Raw genomic sequence first — 23843 nt, forward strand, 5'->3', positions numbered from 1 at the left:
ATGACAGAGTTAGAAAAATTGTCAGAATTTGCTGGGTGACTGCCACTAAAAGGGTTTAGAAATGTAATGTCTCTGGTCAAGGAAGACATCCATAGTTATCCTATTACATGGGACATGGCAATGGAATCTATCCCTGCCAGTGAATCCACCCCGTATAGATCCTGTTCTCCCTTCACTGAAGTAGGGAGTCCTCACAGGCCCTGAAGCATAACTTCAGCCTTATGACACAGCTCAACTGTTGTTCTACAGCCTGAATCCTTTTCCCTTCTGGCACCTCTGGGAAGATCTCTGATGGACAGTTTGTTACTTATGCTGGTAGCAGAGTCCTTGCAATTGACCTTTTGCACAGAACTAGATTGTATAAAGTGCAGACATTCCAGTATGATTCTGAAGGCAGTATGATAATCAGGGTCCAGATACCCCAAGCGGAGATCAGGGGATGAGAACCCCAAAGGACAAGCAACTGAATCAACTGGTTAGATACAATGTTATTGTGTATAAATATATGTCAAATAAGGTCTTTTATGAAAGCGTGTAATGTTCTGAACTTGATGGTCATTGGGAGATATGTGTACAGGTTATGGGTCTGAATGTATACACGTACATTTGTGTGGAACATTGTAATTGTAACTAGAATGCAACTGCAGCATCACCTCACAAGAAGGGGTGAAGCAATCAGGCAAGGAGGGGCACCTCCCACAGTAGTTGTTTCAATGAAACTAACTCCAAGCACCTAGCAACCAACCCAGGGACAGACAATGGTGGACCTTTAAAGTTAATGGAAAGACACTAAAACTGAAAAGTAAACTCCAGTCTTGGAAAACTAAGGCAAGAGAGTTTCCCCCACTCCGTGTAACCATGAATTACAGTAGTCTGAGAGAAAAGAACAAAACACTGTTAAAAGGGAAGGGGTTTGAAGTGACGGCTGTCTGTCCAGAAACTGAGGGCCACCATCTAAGCAGGGGGCTATTTGTGGAACATTGGATTCCTTCTGTGACAGGAGGCTCACTGGGAAACTGTTAAAAGGAAACAGGTAACTTTTATTAGAGAAGGAACTTTAGCTAATACGGAAATGTAAAGCCTGAGATTGCATCTTTGTTTATTTTCTCTGTAACTTCTGTGTATTTGCTTTTCCTTATTATTTCATCTTTGAATCTGATTTTTTTGTATGAAATAATTTGTTTATTTTTACCCCAAGTGGGTCTCTGTAGTGTGTGTCCAAAGTGCACTGATAATTGGGGGCAGGTTTCACTCCTTTGGGTGTGATGAATCAGAGGAGAAAAGTCCAATGTATGGTAATGAAGAACTCGGGGAGATGGATTTGGAGGGTGTTGGGATCAGAAGGGCTATTGGGGTAATCCTGCCAGGAGTATCTAGGCTGGTGGAAGCCAGGGTGGCACCTTTATGCTTGTCGGCTGGCTACTGGTGTCAGAGCTCAGAGCTATAGCAGCATAGAATTAAGGCACCCAAAGTGACCAGGCAAATGGTGACAGAACCCCTTACAGGGTCTGGGTGATCCCCAAAACATCACAGGTGGCTATTAACTTAGTAATATGTAAAAGTTCCTGGCAAGAAAAGTAGAATACCTGCTTAGCTGTAAGCAGTGATGACTAAACAGAAATATTCCTCCCTGTGCAATGATCTAGCACTGGCAATAGGCAGGTCAAATGAGATGAGTCAGTGAGTTCCCAAGAGCTCCTAAAGCCCTTGAGCTCCCTCAGAACAACATAGGTACTCTGAGCAGAGTCTGAATCTTATTAGCTACTCTCATTAGAATGAGTTTTAGTGTTCATGAAAGAAACTGGCCTGAGAAGAAAGCCTTTCATTTAGCCACAGAGTGGGGACCACAGGGAGCAGCAAGCAAGCTAGCCTGTATTAGTCTTGATCTGTTGAGACCACTTTTGAGCGGTGAGATGGTAGTTTGATCTCTATGCCTATTCAATCCTTGCTTTCTCTGCTGTCAACAAGGGCGCCACCTACATTGTTTTTTGTGATGTGGGCACATGGCAAAGTTCTTCTCCCCTCACTGCTGCTACCAGGGCCGGCTCTGGCTTTTTTGGAGCGGCAAAAAAGCCTCCCGGGAGGGGAGGGTGGCGAGCCCGGCTGGGGCCCCACTCTCCCCGACCGGCCGGAGCACTGGGAGGAGGGCGGTGAGCCTGGTTAGGGCCCGGTCAGAGCGCCGGGGGAGGGCGGCCCTGTTCTTTCCGGCCGGCCGGAGCGCCAGGGGGAGGGCAGCGAGCCCGGCTGCGGCTCCGCTCTCCCCGGCCGGCCGAAGCGCCGGGGGGAGGGCGGTGAGCCTGGCTACGGCCCCGCTCTCCCCAGCCGGCCGGAGTGCCGGGGGGAGGGCGGCGAGCCCGGCCGGGACCCCGCTCTCCCCAACCAGCCGGAGCGCCAGGGGAGGGCGGCCCCGCTCTTCCCGGCCGGCCGGAGCGCCGAGGGGAGGGTGGCGAGCCCGGCCGCAGCCCCGCTCTCCCCGGGGGAGCGCCGCCCCCCTCCAGGTGCCACCCCAAGCACATGCTTGGAGGGCTTGTGCCTGGAGCCGGCCCTGGCTGCTACAACTTCCCTCACTCTCTGGGTAGGTTAACCCTCTAATGAAACCAAAACCCCATCCCTTCCAGGGTGAAGAAAACCAAACCAACAATAGTTCTAACAGCCATTCTGACCCTGTGTCTATAATGTCCTGAGCCATTGGCTTTCTACCGAAGGCTTGCTCTGACCTTCCTCCAGAATACCTTTGTTCTTAAGCTGTCAGTGAGAGTCCTTGAGAGTGAGACTCAACAGGGTAGGCAAGGAGCTGCCTAAATTAGTCAACAGCAAGTGCTGAGGAGAGGGGTGTGTCTTATGCCCCACTCTTCTCAAGGAGTTAGGCCTCTAAATCTAGGCTGGAGGGAATTGACTATTTCTGCTTGTAATCCATAGCCACAAACCCTCTCTTACAGTCAGGCAGCTTCGGCTGTTTCTTACCAGATTGGCAGCACACCTAATGCCACACAAAATGGCTGGGGGGTGAGGAGGAAATGGCTTCCCTTTTAACTCAGTGGTTGGGGCACTCACCTGGGATGTGAGAGACCATGGTTCAATTCCTCGCTCTGCCTGATATGGAAGAGGGATTTGAACAAGGGTTTCCCATCTCTCAAGTGAGTGCCCTAGCCACTGGACTATAATGCCATTTTCTCTGTCCCAATGTGTTTTAATACATAATGGAACTGCTTCAAGAGGAGAGACGGAAAGAAATTTGCATCAGAATGTCTCATAGTCTAGTGGTTAGAGTACTCGCCTGAGAAGTGCAAAAACCCCTGTTCAAATCCCTTCTTCTCAGCAGGTAAATAGGGGAATAAAACCAGCGTCTTTCACATTCTGGGTGAATACCCTTGCTACTAGGCTGAGGGTTATAAGGGAGGCTATTGGTGCCTTCCCCTCCTTGCAACTGTTTGGCGTGCTCAGCACATGCCTAATGGATTAGGTTCCACAAGCAACATAGGTGTTGCCCAGCCTATCTTCACCTGATCTGAGGTGAGGCTGGGGCTAAGGCATGAGATAGGCATCTGGGCGCATGCCTGAAGCAGCAGCGTGCATGCCCAGTGGTAGAAATGTAGGTGTCAAGGGAACTTTTATAGCAAAAATTTGGGCATTGAGTTAACTACATACAGGAAAAAGAAGAACAGGAGTACTTGTGGCACCTTAGAGACTAACAAATTTATTAGAGCATAAGCTTTCGTGGACTACAGCCCACTTCTTCGGATGCATATAGAATGGAACATATATTGAGGAGATATATATACACACATACAGAGAGCATAAACAGGTGGGAGTTGTCTTACCAACTCTGAGAGGCCAATTAATTAAGAGAAAAAAAAAAAACTTTTGAAGTGATAATCAAGATAGCCCAGTACAGACAGTTTGATAAGAAGTGTGAGCACACTTACAAGGGGAGATAGAATCAATGTTTGTAATGGCTCAGCCATTCCCAGTCCTTATTCAAACCGGAGTTGATTGTGTCTAGTTTGCATATCAATTCTAGCTCAGCAGTCTCTCGTTGGAGTCTGCATACAGGATTAAGCTGAAGCTGAGTGTGGATTTTGGGAATTGCAATAGCAACAAAATTTGGGACTAAGGTGCATGATTCCCTTTGTGGATCTAGGCCTTATGGTCATGACTAGTCTGGACCAGATCTGACCTAGTACTGGGAGGCTCTGTACTTCGCTCTCAGTGGTCTAAGTCCCTCCAGTCCCCACCTCCAGTGCAATGCCTGAAATGTCTGAGTTGCACAACTAGTTAACGATAATTTGTGAAGCTGCTTTTGTGCCACTGGAATCATGGATTTGGCTCCTCCCTCCCCCACGTGGGTAAGTAAATGTCTTATTAAACAATTTAATCAATTTCATGGAGAACCTTAAGATCTGAAAAGTAAAAACATAGACTGCATAGGAGGTTACGAGGAAAAATGAACTCTCATAAATTAGGGTTAGTTGTCATGTCTTCAGAGGGACTAATGCAATTGGGTTTGAGGTTGGAGTCACCATTCACCATTGCTATGGACTGAATCTGCAGCCAGCAGTAGTAGGTTTTAAATACTTTAAAATGATGATCACAGTGTTGTTGCAGCTGTGTTGGTCTCAGGATATGAGAGCGACAAGGTGGGTGAGGTAATATCTTTTATTGGCTGGCCCAACTTCTGCTGACAAAAGAGACAAGCTTTTGTGCTTCACAGAGCTCTTCTTTAGTTCTCATCCTCAAAGGAAATCTGCATAACTCCTTCAAAATATGAGCTTGGGAGCTTATATTCATAATTCGGCTAGATACCAAAAATCACGGACTCAGCAGAGACACTGGTTTTATGTCTCATTACAACAATCTGTAACACACTCAGGGCATGGCTACACTTGCAGATGTAGAGTGCTGTGAGTTAAACCAGCCCTCAGAGACCGCAGCAGGGAAAGCGCTGCTGTGTGTTCACACTGTCAGCTGCAAGCCCAGTGGCATGGCCACATTTGCCACGGCATTGGGAATGGTGCATTATGGGCAGCTATCCCACAGAGTACCTCTTCCCATTCTGGTGCTATGGCTTGTGGGAAGGGGGCGGGGCATTCTGGTCCTGTCCCAATGCCCCATGATGCATCGCTTCGCATCCCAGCAATCCCTGTGCTTCTGTCCACATTTGGCATCATCTTTTAACCTTTTTTGTACTGCACGCTCTATCTTCCCTTTCGGTCTGCGGGAATGGATCCTGAACTTGTGAGGAATATGCTGATGGGTCTTGCCAGCATGTCACGAATTGCAGTCGAGTTACTCCTTAAGCTACAAAGTGACAGTAAGGAGTCCAACGATGATGTTGACTCACATAATGCACACGACATGATATTGCTTGTGGCATTCATGGACATGCTCACCACAGTGGAATGCTGCTTTTGGGCTCGGGAAACAAGCACTGAGTGGTGGGATCACATCGTCATGCAAGTCTGGGATGACGAGCAGTGGCTGCAGAACTTTCGGATGAGGAAAGCCACTTTCATGGGACTGTGTGCTGAGCTCGCCCCCATCCTGCGGCGCAAGGACATGAGATAAAGAGCTGCCCTGCCAGTGAAGAAGCGGGTGGCTATTGCAATCTGGAAGCTGGCAACTCCAGACAGCTACCGATCGGTCGCTAACCAGTTTGGAGTGGGAAAGTCGATCGTTGGAATTGTGTTGATGCAAGTTTGCAGGGCCATTAATCGCATCCTGCTCAGAAAAACGGTGACTCTGGGCAACGTGTGTGACATTGTGGATGGCTTTGCACAAATGGGTTTCCCTAACTGCAGAGGGACGATAGATGGGATGCATATTCCAATTCTGGCACCAGACCACCTAGCCTCCGAGTACATAAATTGGAATGGGTATTTTTCTATGGTTCTCCAGGTGCTTGTGGATCACCGTGGACATTAATGGTGGACATTAACGCAGGCTGGTCCAGAAAGATGCATGACACATTTTGGAACACAGGCCTGTTCAGGAAGCTGCAAGCCGGGACTTTCTTCCTAGACCAGAAGATCACCGTAGGGGAAGGCAAAATGCCCATTGTGAGCCTTGGAGACCCCGCTTACCCTTTAATGCTGTGGGTCATGAAACCCTACACATGCCTTAACAGCAGCAAGGATCAGAGGGGTAGCCGTGTTAGTCTGAATCTGTAAAAAGCAACAGAGGGTCCTGTGGCACTGTAGCAGGGTGGTTACCCCGCTCCTGCCTGAGGGGTTTAAAACAGTCCTGGCAGAGGGCTGGGGCAAAGGGAAAAGCTACTGGGCTGATTGGGGAAGTAGCCACAGCTGGGCCATGCCCCAATCAGGCCCCAGCTGGCCTGTATAAGGAGGCTGGGAGCCAGGCAGCTCAAGAGTCTCTCTCTGAGTGCAGAGCGATAAGGGCCTGGCTACAGGGAACTAGACTCATACACTTTAAGGTCAGAAGGGACCATTATGATCATCTAGTCTGACCTCCCTGAGTGGAGCAGGGCTGGGGAAAGGCTGAAGAGCTGGGGAGTTCCAGCCTGGATAGCCCCAGGCTGCGGCCTGGTAATAGGCCAAGAGGTACTGGGGGTTGCAGAGGGCAGCCCAGGGCTAGGCCAAGGCAGCAGGTCCAAACCCTCCTTGCCGATGATGAGTGGCCTATACTGCAGTCTGCCCCAGAGAGTGGGGGCTAGATGGTGACTGGCAGTGGCCTTATCCTGAGGCGAGGTGGGGTTAGTGGGTGGGGGTTCCCCTGGGAGGGGGCAGCACCCAGGGCAAGGGGCACCGGGGTCCTGGGAGGGACACGGGGGCCAGTGCAGAGGACAAGGCGGATCACCGGCCTACAGAGGGCGCTCCAGAGGCTGGTGAGCTAATTCCCTGGACAACCAGCAGGAGGCGCCGCAGGGGTGAGTCCGGCCCTCTTACAGGCACCTTTAAGACTAACAGAAGTATTGGGAGCGTAAGCTTTCATGGGTAAGAACCTCACTTCTTCAGATGACTTGCATCTGAAGAAGTGAGGTTCTTACCCACGAAAGCAGCAAGGAGCGGTTCAACAACAGGCTAAGGCGGTGCAGAATGACTGTTGAGTGTGCTTTTGGCCATTTAAAGGGTTGCTGGCACTGTCTGTATGGGAAGCTGGCCCTGGTCCATGACAACATCCCCATGGTTATAGTCACATGCTGTACCCTCCATAATATTTGTGAAGTGAAGGTTGAAAGCTTCACTCAGGCATGGACCACAGAGGTTCAACACCTGGAGGCTGAATTTGAACAGCCAGAGACCAGGGCTATTAGAGGGGCCCAGCGTGGGGCTGTAAGGATTAGGGATGCCTTGAGGGAGCAATTCGATGCTGAAAGCCACCACTAATGTTTGGTGCACTGCATGGGAGTGAAGTGCAGTGGTTCCAATGGTAGTAGGCATCTGTGTTTGCTATGTATGATGCACTGACTTGCAGTGCCTGTTGCTTTCCTGGGCTACGGTATCTTTTACTTAATGCAATAAAGAATGTTTTCAAAGCCAAAAAATTCATTTATTGAAAAGAAACACAACTGCTGGGGAAACAGAAAGGGCATGACACATCTGTGCTGTGGGGGAGGAGGGAACGGGGGTGGGAAACGGGACAATCACAGATTTGTATATGTCCTGTTATCATATTCAACCTTCCTGTCTGGAGTGCCAGGCAATGAGTGCTGCATTTGAAGCTGGCTAAAATGCATGGTGATGGGGGTTGAGTGCAATGGGTAAGGGTCATAGTTTGCAGGGCTGGGCGGTGAAGCTACAGATGTTGGAGGCAGCTGGTGGTGGTAAGAAACCTGATGTTGGGGGAAGTGGGTTGGTGGTGACATGGGGGCACAAGGGAAAGAGTTTTGGGACAAGGGCTGCAGGAGGGGGCAGGTGCGGATCGGCTCTGTCTGCAGTGCTATGAGCACCTGTATTGAGTATGCTTGGCGCTCCATGATGCTTATGAGCCACTCCGTGCTTTGGTGCTGGTGATCCGCATTCTACTGGCAGAGCCTCCTTTCAGTCTCCTACCACTCCTGTACTTTTTGATTTTTAGTAAGAGACTGCTGTGTGACTTCATGAAGCAGGTCCTCTTTGGTTCTTCACGGATGCTTCCTAATTCTTTGCAGCCTTTTGGCCGTTGATAGCAAGGATGGCTGGGATCTGTAAAGCCAAAATGCAACACTTAACAGAGGCAGCATTGTTCACACTAGACAGAGCAATGATTCGGCCATACTTAAAGACAAGTACAGTGTAGACTATAGCAGAAAGTGCCTGCCTCAAAACGAGCGCACATAAACCACAGGAGCCCCAAAATGGTGAGTAAGCACAGGAGCAAGTGGGACTGATTGTTTCAGGGCCGTTGTGTCCTCTGAGGTTGGTTCTGTGCCTTGGGGAGAGCAAACAGCTGCAGAGGGACCCTATACTGAACACTGTCCCCACAATTTTCAACAGGATGAGTTCGTCCTGGAAGATACCTTGCTGCTGAGGGTGACCTGGGAAGCAAGGGAGGGTCTTCTACTACAATGCGGCTTCCACCCTGGCCCTTATGCCGCTTGCCTGTGTGCAGCAATGGTCCCCCCGCCCGTCACGGCACAGTGGCATGGATATGTTGGCCTGACCGGGACAAGGAGCAAGTAGCGTTGCCAAGGAATCTGCACAAGCGGATTGCCCAACTTTTGCATGAGACTTCTGAAGAGATCACGGAGGCCGATTACCGCGATGTGAGAGAGCACATCAATGCCCTATTCCGCATCTAGGCATGCACTTAGCCCTAATCCTTCTTTCTGCAACCCTCCTTGCCCCAAGAGCCCACACCGAACCACTACCATCCTAAAATAAAAGCCACTTACCTTGCATTATTTTCTCAAATAACATGTTTATAAGAACACACAATTAAGAGTTTTCCCATTAAAATCTAAATTAAATGGAAAACTATTGATCAGAGGTACAGTGCAGTAGAACAAATAGGTGTGAGATGTTTTATAACTGATCTTGTGATTCTTAATATTCCATCTAGTCTAATACCTAGATCTAAACTGTAATAATCATTCCAAATCTTACTCATAGTTTACAGATTGCAAACATTAAAATGTAGTTTATTGGCTGCTGCTGACTTGGCCATCTTGTTTACTCAACTAGTTCATTATTTTTTCTGCTGTGTATTTCAAGGCAAAATATATGAAAAACACATTTCTCATCAGTTTTAGTCACACTTCAGGATAAAGGTTCAGACTTTTCTTCTTATTCTTGGGTGGCTTTAATATTTTAAACTTCAACCAAAGCCCATAAAAGGACTGCTAAGGCATTCTTGTCAGGGATGCAATCAGTCCTTCGCAGACTTCTGAAGCTCTCTTCAGCCATTACTCTAAATTTGGCATGACAATATTTAAAACTAGGATAAAAGGATCACAGTGAATCCTGCAATACTAGCTCCAAAAGGCAAAACTCATTACAAGTTTAAAACAGTTTTCACAATACAATCTCGGTCCATTCTTTGACTCAAAGTTCTCTTTGTATATATCCAGCAACATAAATCTGTCTCTTCTTTCTCAACATTTCCCAAATCTATCCTCTATTCATAATACCCCACACCAAAGCTCTTATTCGTGGGCTTCTCATCTCTTCATCTTGTTTATTGGCAATACCTCCTGTCTGTTTTCACTGCCTCTAACTTCTCCCACACGTCAGTGTATTTAATATGATGCTACTAAAATCATTCTCTCACCTGTTCAGACTACATTGATTCCCTGCCTGAATCCCTTCATTTGCTTCCTACCACTTGATACATCATGTTCAAGATTCTCCTCCTCACCTACAACATTCTACATGACCTTTCCCCCACCTGCATTTTTTCTTTTCCTAATCCTCTTGTTTTATTGCTCTCTTTGGGTTAGCGTGTGGCTTTTAAAAATGTGAGTATATGAGAGATGCAATGCTGCACTCAGCCAGAATTCCTCCTGGGACATTCTGTGTTTGTTTGCTTCAGCAGCAGCACCAGCAGTTCTGCAATGCTCTGAAAAGGTGCAGTGTACATTTGCGTCTGCATTGGGCCTCCTCTGCTGATGGGTGGGGAGGGAAAGGGGGGAAGATTTCTTGATCTCTCTCGCATCTCGTGCATCTGCACAGAACTGGCCACAGCTGTAGCCCACTCTCTCTTTCCCCTCTCTCAGCTTCATGCCTTCTATGTTGCATCTTAATTAATTAGCCTCTTACAGTTGGTATGGCTACTTCCACTTTTTCATGTTCTCTGTATGTATATATATCTTCTTACTCTATATTCCATTCTATGCATCCTAAGAAGTGGGCTGTAGCCCACGAAAGCTTATGCTCAAATAAATTTGTTAGTCTCTAAGGTGCCAAAAGTACTCCTGTTCTTTTTATGTTGCTAGTGTACTCCTTATGCCTGGAACGCTAGCCTGTAATGAAATGCTAAATTGTATTATACTGCTCAGCCACTAGGTGGTAGTGTATTTAATAATACCTTATTAAAATGAACCTCAGCCATACCTGGCAGTGCATGAAAGGATCTTATGATGAACATATCTGATGTGTATAAGCAAGCTCTGTGACCAGGCCATATCTGGTACAAAAGAACATGACATGATGTCAGGAGTAAACCAAGAACAAAAACAGAAGGAACAAAGCAACAATAATTGCAGACAGAAGGAACAGCAATAAAGGTTGCAGGATTTCATCAGCATGCCACTCTTGAATGCCCCAGAGAACTTTAGCTTTGACAAACCTTTCCAATGGACAGACTGGAAGCAGTATTTGAAAGATTTTGAACTGCAAACAAACTTCACAAAGAAATGGGAGATATACAGGTATCTTCTTTAATTTATGTGATGGGGACGCAAGCAGAGCAGATCTTTAAATCCTTTGACTTTACTGAAGACAGCCACAAAGAAGACTATGAAAGGGTTCTGGCTATGTTTGATGCATATTTTGTACCTCAGAGAAATGTGCATGAGCATGTTTTCACCAGAGAGTACAAGAACCAGGGGAAAATATTAAATGTTTTATAAGAGCTGTGCATGCAGTGGCTGAAAACTGATTCTGGAAATGAAAAACATGAAAATATCAGAGACACTTATCAGACTGATAGGTACTGAACTTCAAAGATGTAAATATTTTAAATGGTAGCAAAGTAGAACTTAAGGGGGGATGTAACGGAATGCTAACCTGTATTATACTCGTTTAGCCACTAGCTGGCACGGTGTGTAATATACCTTATTTAAATAAAGCTTAGGCATACTTGGCAGTGGATTAAAGGATCTTATGATGAACACATCTGGTGTGTGTACAAGCAAGCTCAGTGGGCAGTCCATAATTGGTACAGAAAACTATGACATCTGCCATGCATCTTTTCTCTTCTGCTTTAGATTCCTTGTTGAAGGAGAAAATAATTGGGCTTTCCCCCTTTTTTGCTTCCTTATGGGGGAGAGAGTGGCTTTTAAAGAAAACTCAAAAGTTTGGGTTGTATGTGGGGGAGAGTTACATTAGACATTCAGATCTTGCTTAACTGGAAGACTCTACAGACAGCTGGATAACTAGCATATTATGACATCACAAGTAACAAGGAAGTAAAGTGCATTTGAAAAGAAAAATGAGTTTTAGTCTGACTCATTAACTCTTTCAAGACCTGTTGAATGGAACCAAAACACTTGGCATACTAAAGCCTGATCTTCACTGGAGATTTAAATCCACACCTCTGAAAGAAGTAGTGAAGCTGACCTAACCCCCAGGGAAGACAGTTCTCAAAGAAGTGATTAACTATAGCGATGGAAGAACCCAACGCTGTCATGAGTGTCTACACTGAAGCGCTATAGCAGCTGTGTTGCTGTAGAATTTTAAGTGTAGATATAGCCTAAGGATTGTTTACCCCGTTCCCTCAACTAAAGGCTGATTCTCCCTATACTCATTTCCAGGGATCCTAGTTTTCCATGACAAAAGAAACCAAAATTATCTGTTCAAAAAACATAATCTGTGTTTTTCTGTGATAAAAATGAAACATTGAACTTTAGATTCCCTAGCCACAATATATATAGGTATCAGTTGAACATGTTTTATTGATATACCGTAGAACCTGTTTATCTGATCCTCCATTATCCACCTCTACATATTAACCAAACTGGCAGTCAGCCCTGGGTGGTTGGGGCTGTGGCGGTCAGTCCCAGGCAGGGCTGACCACCCAAACCCTCCTGGCATGGGGCTGACTGCCCAAGTCCCTCCCTCCATCTTAAAATAAGGGATAAAAAGCTCTTTTAATTATCGGATCTGGCCCCGCTCCCAATTAGATTGGATAAACTGGGTTTCACTGTAAAATTAAAGCGCATTCAAAAATCAACCACAAGAGGGGGAGGTTGCACGCATTCAATAAGCGACATTGATATTTTCAGTAAAATTTAATTAATAGTTAACATACGTTTTTATTTTTTCACAAAATGTAAGAACCAAAGATTACCTGTAAAAAAACAAATTCTGCATTTTTCTGTTGAAAACAGATTTCTAGGATCCCTGCTCATTTCTGTATTGTTTTAGAAGTCCCAACCCTAAAAGGGAAGACAAGACTCGGAATCATATATCTCTAAGGAACAATTAAGCAGAAAAAAGAATAAACATGGGGTGGGATGGTAGGGGGAAATCTGGCTTTCTTTATGTATCATGAAGAAACAGAGATAGGACTGAGACCCTGTTAATTTCTTATTTACTTTGCAACTTACCATAAATGCAATGCATCCTCCCTTTTCATTAATAATGTTCACCCCTTCCCTTTACTGAAGTATCTTGAGGAGTGTATGTGTGTGTTGTTTGAACTGTAAACTCTTTGGGACAGGGACATGTCCGAGCTATATGTTTAGACACTTCTGAAAATCTTGTCCACAGTACTTTGATTTTGAAATAACGTAAAGGAGCCTAATTCTCAGAGCGGGTGCTCAGCACTTACAAAAATCAGGCCCTTTTAAGATGTCTCAAGTTGGTCACCCAACATCACTAGGTATTTTTGAATGTCTTGGCTGGTAAACATTTTTGCTGCTGTTTCAATTGTCCTTAATCTCAGAGATCACACACACACACACTAGAGCACTCTGAGGCTTCTAATTTACATTTTGTTATTCTTAAAGACTTTTGCCACTTCTCCCCACCACACTTCCTCCTTACCCTCTCATAGCCCTGCATCGCATCAGTCACCATTCTAGCGAAAGACTGATGGAATGTTCTTCAAAGCTCATTATTGCCTCTCAACAGAACAATCCAGAATAACAGGACATAGTTGGTCTGACCTTAATTTTATGGCTCCTTGCCACCCCTGAAATTTGTCTCAAGTGAAATTACTACAAAGATGTTGGGAAACTGCCACCCACTCTCAAAGCATCTGAATTGTTCCAAATCCTCCAACCAGTCTCTAGCTTTGTTGATCCAACCAGAGAAGCAAATTCTAGAGCACAGGGCACTCTACTAAGAACACCCTGGCAGCAGCCATTCAAATCTAGGGACATTAAGCAATAATGCCTCAACTCTCACAAGAGTAACAAGACTCTTTATGTAAATGGAACCCAAATCATATAGGGTTGTATAGGTCAACACATCAGATTGCACCTGGAAGCACGTACTTACCCTGGAGAGCTGGTGTAATATGCTCCCTGGGTGAGCATTCTGAAAAGATTGCAGCTATGATGCACTCTGCTTTGGTTGAAGATACACACCTCCAAAAGGGTCAGTTCAGCCTGTGGCGAGGTGTGCTCTTGGATTTTTCACTGACACTGAGCTCTCCCATAGCAGTAGCTGTAAATAACACTTTCTACCATCTTCAGTTGGCTAAGAGATGCCATCCACAGTTATTCACACCTTCATCACCTCGTGGCTGGACTACTATACCTGGGCATTAAGCCTTCAGCACTTAGGCAATTCTAGCTAGTAAAGAACGTTGTACCAGCACAAGGGGATGCAGCGTGTCTCCTTAACAAAAGAGGCTACTGAAAACACATCAAATCTGTCCTCCACTCTCTACCCTGGCTTCCCATAGAATACTAAATCCAAGTTCAAGATCTCATCCTTATCTTCAAGAGAGCCTGGGCCATTGAACATCTAAAAGAATGACTAAAGCTTTGGGGGGCAAAGACTGGTCCATAAGTCTGCTCCACTAGCATAATGGAGCTCCCTACAATAAGGGCAAAGCTTGTCCGTGCGGGGGTTGAGCTACAACTATGGTAACCTAAATCAGTCCATTCTCTGCAGTGGTTTCACGTACACATTGAGAATGAGAGGTGATAGAACAGAGATTCATAGAACCATACACAAAAGCTGGAATTCTCCTCAAATATGGGTAGTTCTTAGGTCCATGTTCAAGAAAACATCTCTTTAAACTGACATTCTTTAACGATCACCATGTCTCTAACCTTCTCTTTTGGGCCAGTATTATTAGGAGGGCAGTAAAGCAATTTTGGTGTAATCTAAGGTTTTATGCTTTTCTTAAGCCTGTTCTCAGCCAGAGTATGGCATGGAGAGTATACTAGATTAATTGGCAAATGATGTCCTGGGAATGGACAGCTGTCAATTATCCATGCCTATTATCTTTTATGTGTCAGCAGCCTTTATTAATCTTGAGGATTTATTGGCTTGCTTGGGAGGTTAATGGAAACTTATTAAATAGTTCTGTCCTTTCTTTTTAGCACACTGCCCTTCAACAGAAAAGCATTAAATACAGTAGCCAACAGTGGACTTAATGCTGATCCCTCTTCCACCTGTTTTATTTTACCAGGCCGAAAGGAAATGGAACCAACTTGCAGGTTATAGCTCTTAACCTATCCAGAATCATAGTGAGAGACTCTGGCTGAAACTTGACAATGACCAGAAGAGACATTGCATTTGTCCCTGCCTGATCTGGATCTGCTTTCAGTGTAGGTCAATACACAAAGTTAATAGAAAACGCCTCACACAATACAATCCTCTAATTCAGTGGCTGTCCATATCACCTGGAACTCATGCTGGGGGACTGTATAATTACTATTGCCTGCCTGCCATAAGGTGGGCCTGAGGATGATTTGTGCTTGCAAAATGAGATGAGCTGATTTTCTATTTGTGATATAAGCTAAATAAAAATGTTACAACCTCTACAGGGTTTGCTGTCAAGGACTGTGACAAGGGCAAAGCCTCAGGCCTTAAGAACATTGTTTCAGTAGTATTTTAACCCACTACTGGGCCAGGGATTGAGATCCCATGACTATAAATCAAATTATACCTTCCTTTTAACTCATTGTAAAATTAAAACATTAAAAACACTTTCCTAAATTAGGTAAGTGAAGCTGGAGGGGGAGAAGACCTTATGATGTTCTACCAAGAAAAAAAAGCATGGAAATTCCACATGGTGGTTAAATTCAGATTTCTAACAGTTTCTTCAATGATGATTTTTCACTCAGAGAAAGGAAATGTGTACCCCAAACATTCTGGAAGTTTCCAGGCATGCATGTCCTCTCATGATTTTCTGGCTCTTTTTTCCCCTCCCCCTTCCCACTGTGGTGGGAGAGCTTCGTATGATGCTTCTACACAGCTAAGTCTATTTATGAATCCTGCAGTGCCTCTAGTTGGATCTCCTCTTCTGGCTATGCCTTAAACACATGAATGAGGAGAACACAGCACCAACTGGAAGTCCTGCAGGACCCACAAAGAGACCCGGCAGCATGAAGATAGTTCTCACATCCCAAGGATGTAGAAGCTAGCGGGTAGAAGACCAGGGATCTGAAGCATCAATGGTGGCGAAGCACTCTAAACTCACTGCATAGTAATGAAACTCTACACGATGATGCTCTAGACAATGTTGCATAACATACAAATGCTACTCCTGACAGAATTCTGCGTGGGTGCGGAAGACTTATGCAGTTTTCTGTGCCCCCCACACAGAAAAATGCAGAAGAAGTCTGCGGGAGACACGTGCCTCTTCCCCAGCAGCCCAGGTGGTACGTCTGTTTTAGTATGCCTGGAGCAGCAGTCACAGACACAAATCACTGTGGGGAGGCGGGTGGCTGGGCATGCGTGCCTGTATGAAGGATGTTAATCACTGTCAGGGGGCAGGGCTGGGTGTGCATGAGTGTGAACAAGCGAGCGAGAGAGACTGTCCTTCTCACTTGCTACTGCAGAGCACCTGGCATGGAGGGGTAGGGCTTTGGGTTGTTAAGCATGAGGCAGGCGCTGTCTGTCCCGAGGCAGAAATTTAGCTATGTTCCTTCATTGCAAGGAAGCAAGCAGCTGTATTGCCAGGGTTGGAAATGCAATCAGCCAGTGCTATCCCTTAAATTGCCTGGAGGCTCATTTTATAGCAGATAACAGATGAAACAAAATTCAGTCAGTTTTTGCTTGAGAGGGGATATGGTGTGGAAGAATCCGAGTCTGCTCTGTGCATTCCTATAAAACTGTTTCAATGTTTGAAATAAAACACTGTTCTTGATGTGAAAAAAAAAATCATTATTAATGGCACTATTGATAGTTAATCGATTTCATTCTCTGAGGCAGAAATGTAGCAGCCTGCTTACATAGTAACATTGTTAATGTTTCTGTTGTTAGTTAACTGTTCCCATTCTCAGTCAATTCCCCCAAGAGCATAAAACCTGTAAAATTTTTAAGGCTCCTTTACATTGCCAAAGTGATGCAAAGGAGACTTATTATAAATGACAGTAACGGAATCCACAGCTAGGAAGATCTGTGTTTTCTCACTTTTTTCCTGTGCAAAAGTGGCACAATGGGGTTAGATTACAGCTCAGGATTTATTTTACTTACCCATTTAAAAAAAAAAAGACTTTGAGGACAAATAAAGCATTTTTCAAGCAGTCAAAATGTCAGGACAATCAGAACCAAGCACTTCCCAAAGTATCCAGCCAGGTCCAGATAAAGTTACCCATGTCACATGAAAATATTAGCAGTCACTGACCTGCTGTCATATGCACCTCTGGATCTTATATAGTCTCTGTGCAGAAAATATTGAGAAGAAGCAATTTCCCTGGAAATAAAGTGATTTTTATTATGGCAAGTCACAGGGGCCGGCAGCTGAACTACGTGGCTAGTCTCAATTTCTTACACATAAGAGCAAAAGAGATGATAGGCTAAGAAGAGAGTGACTGGCCATGGTGGGGCACTGAAAATCACAACCATCTGCTAGGGATAGGAATAAAGAGACAATTATTATGATATGTTCCCCCACCCAATGTTGTTCATAGTTTTCAGGTCTTGAAAAGAAACAAAACATTCAAACCTCCTTAATAAATTAATTAAGCAAATTATCACTTACATGATTCAGTACCATCTACACTTATATGGGCTCCTTACAAAACCTTTATTTGTAACATATTAGTCCAAAACTGTAACTAGAGAACTGTCTAACTGAAAACCCGGAATTCAAATAACCTAGAACTTTTGGGGAAAAAATGGATCTGTTTTTTTAAATTGTGGCTCTGCTCCATCTAACTGTAACTGAAGATACCATTTGTCTGCTAACTAGCTGAGCACATTCATAGAATCATAGAATATCAGGGTTGGAAGGGACCTCAGGAGGTCATCTAGTCCAACCCCCTGCTCAAAGCAGGACCAATTCCCAACTAAATCATCCCAGCCAGGGCTTTGTCAAGCCGGGCCTTAAAAACCTCCAAGGAAGGAGATTCCACTACCTCCCTAGGTAACGCATTCCAGTGCTTCACCACCCTCCTAGTGAAATAGTGTTTCCTAATATCCAACCTAGACCTCCCCCATTGCAACATGAGACCATTGCTCCTTGTTCTGTCATCTGCCAGCACTGAGAACAGCCGAGCTCCATCCCCTTTGGAACCCCCCTTCAGGTAGTTGAAAGCAGCTATCAAATCCCCCCTCATTCTTCTCTTCTGCAGACTAAACAATCCCAGTTCCCTCAGCCTCTCCTCATAAGTCATGTGCTCCAGACCCCTAATCATTTTTGTTGCCCTCCGCTGGACTCTTTCCAATTTTTCCACATCCTTCTTGTAGTGTGGGGCCCAAAACTGGACACAGTACTCCAGATGAGGCCTCACCAATGTCAAATAAAGGGGAACGATCACGTTCCTCGATCTGTTGGCAATGCCCCTACTTATACAGCCCAAAATGCCGTTAGCCTTATTGGCAACAAGAGCACACTGTTGACTCATATCCAGCTTCTCGTCCACTGTAACCCCTAGGTCCTTTTCTGCAGAACTGCTACTTAGCCATTCGGTCCCTAGTCTGTAGCAGTGCATGGGATTCTTCCGTCCTAAGTGCAGGACTCTGCACTTGTCCTTGTTGAACCTCATCAGGTTTTTTTTGGCCCTATCCTCTAATTTGTCTAGGTCCCTCTGTATCCGATCCCTACCCTCTAGTGTATCTACCAGGCCTCCCAGTTTAGTGTCATCTGCAAACTTGCTGAGAGTGCAGTCCACACCATCCTCCAGATCATTAATAAAGATATTAAACAAAACCGGCCCCAGGACCGACCCTTGGGCACTCCGCTTGAAACCGGCTGCCAACTAGACATGGAGCCATTGATCACTACCCGTTGAGCCCGACGATCTAGCCAGTTTTCTATCCACCTTACAGTCCATTCATCCAGCCCATACTTCTTTAACTTGGCAGCAAGAATACTGTGGGAGACTGTATCAAAAGCTTTGCTAAAGTCAAGGAATAACACATCCACTGCTTTCCCCTCATCCACAGAGCCAGTTATCTCATCATAGAAGGCAATTAGGTTAGTCAGGCACGACTTCCCCTTGGTGAATCCATGCTGACTGTTCCTGATCACTTTCCTCTCCTCTAAGTGTTTCATATTTGATTCCTTGAGGACCTGCTCCATGATTTTTCCAGGGACTGAGGTGAGGCTGACTGGCCTGTAGTTCCCCGGATCCTCCTTCTTCCCTTTTTTAAAGATGGGCACTACATTAGCCTTTTTCCAGTCATCCGGGACCTCCCCCGATCGCCATGAGTTTTCAAAAATAATGGCCAATGGCTCTGCAATCTCATCCGCCAACTCCTTTAGCACCCTCGGATGCAGCGCATCCAGCCCCATGGACTTGTGCACAGCCAGTTTTTCTAAATAGTTCCGAACCACTTCTTTCTCCACAGAGGGCTGGTCACTTTCTCCCCATACTGTGCTGCCCAGTGCAGCAGTCTGGGAGCTGACCTTGTTCGTGAAGACAGAGGCAAAAAAAGCATTGAGTACATTAGCTTTTTCCACATCCTCGGTCACTAGGTTGCCTCCCTCATTCAGTAAGGGGCCCACACTTTCCTTGACTTTCTTCTTGTTGCTAACGTACCTGAAGAAACCCTTCTTGTTACTCTTAACGTCTCTTGCTAGCTGCAACTCCAAGTGTGATTTGGCCTTCCTGATTTCACTCCTGCATGCCTGAGCAATATTTTTATGCTCCTCCCTGGTCATTTGTCCAATCTTCCACTGGTTATAAGCTTCTTTTTTGCGTTTAAGATCAGCAAAGATTTCACTGTTTAGCTCAGCTGTGTCATGTCCCTCCCCACACGGCACAGCTCCAGCACTGGGCTCAGCCAAAGATCCAGCAAGGGCCTACAGGAGCCAGCAGAGATGATTAGCTGCACCCACTGCAGTGATCTGGCCCCACATCTGACTGGCTTCTCAGAGCCCAGAAATGGGAGGAGGAAAGAAGGAAAAGGAGTAGAATCCCATCGGGGCCTAACAGAATCACGTCACCGATCATTGCTGTCTCAGTGGAGATATCAAGAGGGGAAGCACTTTAGAAAATACCACAGATTAGCTAGCTATTCTATGGCTGTTTGAGGAAAGACAAAGACCTCGGAACATTTAAATTACTGATTTATAGATTTAACAGGGAGAGAAATATGCAGAGGAAACAACTTTAGTCAAGCCAATTTGCGGACACAAAGGAAAATCCATTCCTCCCCACCCCAGGTGACGCGTCATGTTCCGCCCCCGAGATTTGCTGCTTGGCTTGTATTGAGCATGCTCATTAATACTGTTGAAGCCAACTGACCTCACTCTGCCCCCCCACTATTGGCAGGCATGGGTTGTCTCTGCCTCCCCCAACCCCATGTGAATGGAGGAGCTTGTGGAGTGCAATCTCTGGATAGGGAAGTGATGGGGACCAAAGTGGACTTGCCCATCTATATCTGGGGCAAATTCCAAAATGGGTAACGCCATCCAGGCAGAGGGGTGACATGGGAGGAGAGTCAGAAGAACCCTGCTATTTTTTTGGCACTGGAGAAAGTAAGACCTTATTAGACAACAGATTTATCTCCGACTGGCCCGTGACGTGTACCATATAGGCATCAGAGGAAGGCTGGGTGCATCAGCCATATGCCTGTTTATGGCCTCAGAGCATCTGCAGTGGTGAAGAGGATTAAGTTGCTGCTCCTCTGCTCTAAACAAACTCTCCCAGGTGGGTCTTTCCCCCACACCCAGCCTGTGAGCTACCCCCTTCCCAATCTCACACAGCTGCTGTTCCTAATGGTCTCTCACCTGCTTCCTGGCCTAGGTTGCGGTTCCAGGTGTTATGCAAGTCTCTAGGAGGACAAGGAATGAGAAAGGCACACACCAGCACCAGAATCATGGAGATAACCATGGTAAGCAAAAAGACTGCTGTGCGCAGGTATGGCATCAGGGAGGAGGCTGCCTTCTGCTCCAGGCTGCCAGTGGCCTCTGCAGGGTACCCATCTGGGGCACTCTCTGACAGCCGCTGCTTTGTCACCTCGACCTCCACTTCTGAGTCTGGGTCCTGCACCTCCTCCAGGGTGCTCTTCCCGTTCTTGACTCCCCCATTCTTCTGCAAGTTGAGCACAAGGTCATCTTCACTCTCATCGCTGTCAGCCTGAGTGAGGGGGTCATACTCCCCTAGGTCCGGGCTCTTTTTTCCTGAGGAGAGAAGCAGGGAGAGACTATTGCCTAGAGGCAGAAAACACATGGTCTGATACTGAATATGGAGGAATGGATTAATCATCCTTTGATCTCCAGGAGTCTCTTCATTCATTTTCATTGTAAACTGAATTTACAATGTAGGCTGTCAATATTATTAATACTACATTAACCCTTTTATTGCTGAAGTTAGAGGCCATTGCCTGTCTTTTTGATTTTACAGAGGTAAAAATGTCTTGTTTCTTGATTCAAGCCTCCATAATGAACTGAGGCATGGCTATCTAATAAATAACATGGGTGCTGCTGCTCCATTGTCATGGTACAAGGTATTTTTTTGTGGCACCGACTTAGTAAAACTTCCATAAAAGAAAAATACCCTCTAATTATATCATCCTTTGCTTTTTTCTATAATTTCTCATGGGACTGACTTTTTATTTCTTTCACTGAACCACAGGACATTCCCATACCAATCTGAACTATCATTTTCTCCCAGCAACACAAGTAGCAAACTGAGAAATGGATTGTTTTAGAAATGAACTGAAGACTAGGAACTGAATTAGATTCAGTCCATTTTGTCCTCTGCACACCTCACCCCACACACTCACACCTCATTGGCTGTGACCTTTCTTCTGTGTGAGTGCTTCAGAAGACATTGTTAAGATTCAGATGGAGAACTCACAAAGCAACAATCAGGATATGTCCAGCTTCCCTGTAACTGTGACCAACACATTTCATATTCTCAGAGCAAAGTGCACGTTTTTCTTGTGAAATTTTGCTTTCTGCTTAAGGTGAATTGTACAGAATCACACTCAGTGGAAAGAATTTTTTCCCCTGACTTTTTGACAATTTTCTTTTCTATGGAAAATTTCACACAGAGCACTAAAAGAAAGTGGGGAACACAAGCAGTACAGACATTTATAAAATCACTCACCACTGACCATGCAGCTTCTCTTAGGGACACTGTTAAATGGGAAATGGTAACTCACTCTGCAAAGGTTAGTGTCTCACTGTTGGAGTACAAGTTTGGGTAGACCATATTCTATTATTAGCACTGTTGATTTCTGAAGTCAGAGTGAGAGTATAGAACAGGGGATGGCCTGCTAGCCATTAAAGGTGACTTGCAAAGAATTTTAGAATAATTTGGCTTGTGCCCTTTTCTGCTTCTTTATGAAAAAGCAGGCCTGACAGGCAGTGTTCCCTCTAGTTTTTCCCAAACCATGTGCGGAATGAATTTTGTTATGTGCACCAATATGGAGGTGATGTGGGACTTATGGTCCTGGCACAATACTTGTTACATAAGTGGTGTACTGGACCTGGCACATGCTGTTGGCTAACTGCCAGGTATAAGAGCCTCAGCAAACTTCCTAATCAGTTTCTTTCATCCTGCCCAGACCCATCCTAGGCAGTAGGCAACTGGCCAGCAGCAGAAGTAGTGTTCCAGCACAGAAACATTGCAACACATCAACTGGACGTGAAGGGAAAAGAAATTGATTAGAATCATGAACTCAGGCCCCAAACCTGAAAGGGGATCCATACCAGTTGAACTCTGTGCCTGTGTGGAGCTGCACTGACCTCAATGTGGCATTGTCCAGTGAAGTAGCCTTTCTGGGCAGATAGTGATAAACCACATAATTTTTTTATGAGTTTCTCAAAATATCCATTTTAGTTGCCCGCCTTGAAAGAAGACTGCCATAAATAAACTGGTTTGTTCATCTATACCTCATAAACTATAGTGTGGGGATACTTATAATCATGTATAGTTCTTTAGACTTCAAAGTGCTTTACAAAGCAAAGTGAGTTTCATTAATCTCTTATGCTAAATAAACTGAGAAACAGAAGTTAAGTAACTTGCCTGTGACCCTACTTATTAGGGCTTGTCTACATTACCCGCTGGATCGACGGGCAGTGATTGATCCAGAGGGGGTCAATTTTAAATCGACCGCCGAGTGCTCTCCCATTGACTCCGGTACTCCACCAGGGCGAGAGGCGCAGGAGGAGTCGATGGGAGAGCGTCAGCCGTCGACTTACCACAGTAAGTAGATCTAAGTACGTCAACTTCAGTTACGTTATTCACGTAGCTGAAGTTGCGTAACTTAGATTGATCCCCCCCCAGTAAAGACCAGGCCTTAGTGGCAGAGCTGAGAAAAGAATCCAGGTCTCATCTTGACTCCCAGGCCAGCATTCTATCCACTGGATCATGCTGCCATGTGGGAGTGATGGGGTGAAGCTGAATGTAAAGGAAAAACATTTACCAATGAAGTCATGTTGCTATGTAGTCTTTCATTAGATTTACAGACAAACTTAACCCATTCTTAGATTTGAAGCAACAAATGTAAACATTTCCAGGAAACAATTTGCTATTCTTGACTCATTTTGTTAAATTGTTTTCTTCTAAATCACATTCATGAATTATAAAAGTAAGAACAGAGATATCTGGAAAACTAAATCACTAACAAATCTGGATTCTCAGCATATCAATTCTTCAGTACATTTTTTTACATTCTTCACAGCGTGATGCCTAACATTTAAGTGGCTGGCACCCACATTCAAAAGCTCTTACTTTATAGTAATAAAGTGTAAAAAAGGTGACATTACTCTGACATTTTCCTAATAGTTTGTGGAAAGATCCTTGTGGGAGTCTGGTAGCTGGCATGCGGTTGGGTGTGATCTGCTCTGGGGGAAGTTGTCATTCTAGACGTTTAACTGACCTGTTCTTGGAGCTGGTAGCAAGGTTTGGGTTTCAGGAAACACAAACTGTGGTGTCTATTAAGCCACCACCAAAGCAAAACTCGGAAATTATAGCAAACGACGGAAGGCGATTAAAGCTCCGGAAAGCTCCGTCCTAAGGGAGAGGCCAGATGCTGAGGTCATCTCACGCGTGTGCACTGCGGCAGCACTGGCATCACAACGTATTTTCGAGGGAGCTGTGCGAAGTGCTTTGAACCGAACTGGTGGGTGGGGAGCATGGGGCCTGGGAAGAGCGGGAGTGACCC

At 45.4% G+C, this 23843-nt stretch overlaps 1 long non-coding RNA gene across 2 annotated transcripts; it reads right to left on the reverse strand.

Annotated features, from left to right (window-relative positions):
* Positions 1-8004: 8004 nt before the first annotated feature.
* LOC122174136 (uncharacterized) lies at positions 8005-23697 on the reverse strand. 2 transcript variants are annotated; one of them, XR_010597852.1, is made up of 4 exons: positions 23559-23697; positions 12445-12532; positions 10488-10560; positions 8005-8141 (listed from the first exon to the last, which is right to left on the reverse strand). It is a non-coding gene; the product is annotated as an uncharacterized LOC122174136 (long non-coding RNA). The 2 variants fall into 2 exon arrangements; XR_006175555.2 differs by lacking the exon at positions 10488-10560 and having other exon boundaries at positions 8011-8141.
* Between the last annotated feature and the right edge of the window lie 146 nt (positions 23698-23843).

Source organism: Chrysemys picta, chromosome 1 (assembly GCF_011386835.1).
Source record: "Chrysemys picta bellii isolate R12L10 chromosome 1, ASM1138683v2, whole genome shotgun sequence".
In the NCBI taxonomy this organism is placed as follows: domain Eukaryota; kingdom Metazoa; phylum Chordata; order Testudines; family Emydidae; genus Chrysemys; species Chrysemys picta.